Consider the following 5,302-nt stretch of genomic DNA (forward strand, 5'->3'; position numbering starts at 1 on the left):
CTGTCTTTGTTGTTACTGATTCAAGTAGGATACAGAATGACATATACAACATACAGTGGATCTATAAAGTATTCAGACCCCTTTATTGTTTGCATCAGAGATGGGGACTCGAGTCGGCGACTTGAGTCGCAAATGACTCGTAAACAACAAGATCTGTTAACATTAATTCCGTGTGACAATTATATATATGTACATGACAGCTTTTTGTTACTGAAATTTCTTTGAGCGTATACTCGGTTTGAGCATATACTCGGTTGATACTCGGTTTGAGCGTATACTTGGTATACTTTACCTTTATATACTGTATACTCGGTTCATTTGAAAGAGCCGTTCAATAGAATCGGATAGAACCTCCCCACAGTAATACCGCGGTGTTTTCTGAAGACGGTATGACGGCAATACCGCCCAACCCTAGTTTGAACGTTGCTTTACTTTCTAAACTATAAAACTAATAAAGCCATCTATCATATTGTGATGTCATCTGGGAATAAACCTGATTTTATCATCGTACAGCCACTTTGTGATGTCATCACGTGGTGTTTTATTGTTTGTGATTAACGAGCTACATTTGTGTTTTTGGTGGATTGGGCAGCGTTTCTGGACGTTCACTACTTATCATCACATTACTGCTAGTTTTTATTAAAGATGAATAAAACGTCGGTCCAAAATCATTCTGATCGTGTCATTTTCTGCCCTGCAACGCACGCAATGGATAAATGTTACAGCCAGCTGCCGGTGTAGTGATAAAGCGTCGCTCCCTACTCCCTACACAGTTTGAAGTTCACTTCATTTGAACATTTTCTTTACCTTTTTATTGGAATCTCACTAAAAATGGTGGAATACCCTACAAAGTGCACTTCACAACAACTACTGGGGTGAATGGAACGATCCTACAGAATTGGCGCTAATGGTTGAAATGGTAATGGTTCGTAAGAAATGCTGTTATTTGCATTTATTCAGTTTGCGTCACACAGATGATGTGTTAATGAAACGCTTGATTGGTTTTACAACGAATTAGTTTTTTACTTCACAACACACAAGCACACATTTACAAAATAACGGATTATATTCCTAATGGGACACAGTTATAAATTTTATAGCATCTGGAAGAACATAAGCTAAGGTAAGCAGTGGTTATGATTTTGCTGTGTTTTGGATTTTGGCCACTGTGCCATAATTTATCGCACGCTTTTGTTTTGCAATGAAAACAAAATAAATCAGTTTAAGGTTTTAACTGGTACCTTTTTGTTATGGAAATTACATTTATTTGCACAATGACTAGGAAAGTAAAGGCACTAAGTAAAACGGCAAAATACAGTTGCTTATATTATTACATATTATTTGTTTATTTCTACGCTACAGTTCCAGTATATGTTTTGTGTATATTATATTGACTCGTGACTTGACTCGAACTCTAGCCTAAAGACTCGTGACTTGACTCGGACTCTAGCCTAAAGACTCGTGACTTGACTCGGACTCATATTTTGTGACTTGTGAACATCTCTGGTTTGCATACTGTAAAGTGTTAAGGATATTTTATTTTATTTTTGGTCAGCAGTTGGGTCGGCATACCTGATCTGACAGATGTGCTAAAACAATTACACTAACCCACTACCGCTGAATTAAGGGGACAAATCCCCACTGGTGCTATAAGATGACTGGGCGTCTACAGTACATACAGACATGACTGGCTATGTCTCAGGGTTGGGGATGGCCGAGACCCTGTCATGAATTGGCATCATTCATTGTGCCCATTGTACCCTGACCAGAACAAAGCGGTGGTCAAACATAAAAATGATGATGATGAGCACTGTAATAGCTTTACAGTTGATCTGAACACCAAGACATCTTCCACATGACTAACTGACTAATTTGTACAGCACAGATAAGCAGGACAAAGAGACAATTCCCATCCCAAGCGGTAAGGTACAAAATGATTTTTTGTTTTTTTAATAAATTTTTACCCCTTTTTCTCCCCTTTTTAGCGCATCCAATTGTTCAATTAGCATCGTGCTTCCTCTCTGTCTATGCCGAACCCTGCCCTGACGGAGGTGATTGAAGCTAACCCGTATCCCCTCCGAAACACGAGCAGCAGCCAGATGCATCTTTGCCACCCACACATTGACGAGTTTGGCGCCACCTAGCGTTGCATGCGGAGAGACACACCCTAAGGGCACCCTCTCCCATCTCTGTGTAAGCGCCTCTAATCAGCCGGCAGAGAACGCAATCGCATTCTGACAGAGAGAGACCCACATCCGGTTCTTTGTCCCACCCCCCCCCGCATGAGCAACCGGCCAATCGTTGCTCATATAGCCACTCAGCTTCGAACTGGTAAAGCAAGGCTGGATTCGATACGACGCTTCTCAGAATCCAGCCCTGGTTGCAGCGCGTTTCTTTTTACCGCTGCGCCACCTGAGCGGCGTACAAAATGATTTTAACATGTTACTCAAAACAGAGCGCAATTTAAAACTTATGAATTGTTTATTTCTGCAATTTCTTATTTAATAGTCTTAAAATTGCAGAAAGCAAATACGTGAGTAAGACGCAATTACTGGATGGTATTCAATAAATGTGTTTTTTTTTAAGTCTAAATGGAATGTCAATGAATGAATCTGTTTTCCATTTTCATGGTTAACTGTCTTCTGTTTTGGAAAAATCTATCAAAAAACACAATCAAAAATCAAATCAAGGTTTATTTGTCACATACTGGCAGTGGAATGCTAAAGGTTCTTCAAAAAGTTTCTGCACTTTTTAAACTATTTATTAAGAATTTCAAAAACAAATGACATCACTTTTCTACATAGTCACCTTCCCATCATTCCAACTTTTTAATGCCATCAGCAAGAAAAACATAGGTTTTTGGTTGAGCGTGTAGCCACTGATGCACCGCTGCTTTCACATCACCTTTACATGAAAATCTTCTTCCCCCTAAAGCAGGCATGTCCAAAGTTCGGCCCGTGGGCCAATCGCAGCCCGAGGTCGGATTTTATATGACCCGCGTCTTCTGTCTTAAATTGCATTATTTGTGGCCCGCCAGCACAGTCAAGCAAAAATAATAAATCATACAAATTCAACCTGCAATTCTTCTTTTTACCAGATGGTGGCTGCAACACTCAATAATTTCCTCAAACAAAAATAATAAATCATACAAATTCAACCTGCAATTCTTCTTTTTACCAGATGGTGGCTGCAACACTCAATAATGTCCTTCGGGATAAATAAAGTATCTATCTATTTATCAACACTGTGTACGTATGCATTCATATGAGAAGCGGCAATACCGTTAAAAATACGGATAAAAACGACAGGCTGTACAAACAACGATTAACGCGAACAAAATGTATCGTGACGTATTGTACTAAAACATTGACCTAACAATTTCAATGGTAGAGAAAACTTATGACCAGTAATAATTTAGTGAAACTCAGTGTTCCTGTATCGTTCTAAAGCTACGTTAACCTTTTTTTCGTAAATGCCCCCCCGTCATTCAGTCTTTGAGTTTATGAAAGTTTTAAATTTCTGTTATTTTGTATGCTCTGATTTCTTTATCTGAATGCTTACATTTGGTTACTTTGTCGTTTGCTGTGTGAAAATAAAATGATTAAATAACAGTGTATTTATATGCATTTATATGTTATTGTTTAAAATAATATCACCTGGGACTGTTGGCCCTTGGGCACTTTCACATTATCAAATATGACCCTCCTTGAAAAAGTTTAGACACCACTGCCCTAAAGCTTCTTTGAGCATCCATAAAGGTTGAAATCAGATGGTGTTAAATTCAGACTTTAAGCTCTCTCTTAGTCTCTCAGACACGACCAATTACTACTCCTCCTGCCCTCACCAAAATATAAAAGTGCGGAAACTTTTTGAAGATCCCTTGTATTTTCCATATTTCATTTTCTCCTCAAAGCCTGTGTGTGCTGCCATGATCAAGACAGCCAGATATAAATACAGTGGTACCTTGTTACTCGACGTCCCCTAAACTCAAAATCTTTGAAACTCAACGTCCTTCCTCGAGAAATTTGTACCCTTAAACTCAAAGTGTTCACCTTTAAAAAATATTTTGTAAAAAAAAAATATCTTTGTTCAGCGCTTTGCTTGAGCGGTGCAGTGAGAATCAGGTTTTTTTTGATAGAGTCTAAAACTCTTGCTGCTTAAAAAGCTTATCGTGACTTATTGTATTAAAATTATGACATAAAAACACTAAACTTCTCTTAATTATTACTGCTCATAAGTTCTTACTGATGAAATTTGATGAAATGATAAGCTTTGTGCAACAGTTAACGATTTTTAACTGTTTTTTTATAGTATTTCAGTGTTTTTATATTATATTTGTGTTATGTTTAAAATAAATCCATTATTTTACATTAGCCTAAAATATATGCAGTTCCACAGGACCATGGAACACATTAACAGGTTTCCCATACAAAAATACCTTAAAATTCAACTCCTAAAAAAACTTAACGCCACTCCCAGAACCAATTGATGTTGAGTTTCAAGGTACCACTGTATACTGATTTTACTTATTCTGATATCTTTCTCAGTCCTAATAAAACTTAGATGTTACCATTGTTACAAGTTTAACACTGTTTAATATTTCTAAAGCCTGCATAGTAATAAAAAATCTCCCACCATTCTGCTCCAGGACGGGACTAAAACAGAACACTTGCACTATGATTTTACATTTGTCTCTGTGTAAAATAGCATAGGGTTCGTCTAGCATAGTGTTGATGGGGTAATTACTGTAATACCACATTACTGTTAGTCATACAGAAGACAGCTTAATAATAATAATGAATGTACATTTATTACGCACTTTCTACAAGCTCAAATAACTCATAGTAATGGGCAACAGTATTGGTACCCTTGAGCTTCTTTCAGACAATACACCCATGAAGGTCTTCTTTAGAAATGGACACAACCAAATTATTATTGGCACCTTCTCACAATTGTAAGGAATCATTTGATTTCAGTCATGTGATGCTCCTTGAATTCTTCCTTAAATTAAACTGCCACCTCCGGAAGAGAAAAATTGATTGATTGCAGTGAAGAATTATTCAAATAGTAAAGATAAAGAACCTCAGTCAGCTTCAAAACAAATTCAAGCTGTCAGCTTACACTGTGAGTCATCATCTGATTAAAATGGGACGCTATGTTAGGAGACTCAGGAGAACCCCACTGCTGACAGAAAGACAAAATTACCAGACAGGAGTGACCTGAGGAAGCCACAATACTGCTGGGAGTACTGTTCTGTGGACAAATGAGGCCAAACCACCAAATGAATACCAAAGCATTTGTA

Source organism: Trichomycterus rosablanca, chromosome 3 (genome assembly GCF_030014385.1).
Source record: "Trichomycterus rosablanca isolate fTriRos1 chromosome 3, fTriRos1.hap1, whole genome shotgun sequence".
Classification (NCBI taxonomy): Eukaryota; Metazoa; Chordata; class Actinopteri; order Siluriformes; family Trichomycteridae; genus Trichomycterus; species Trichomycterus rosablanca.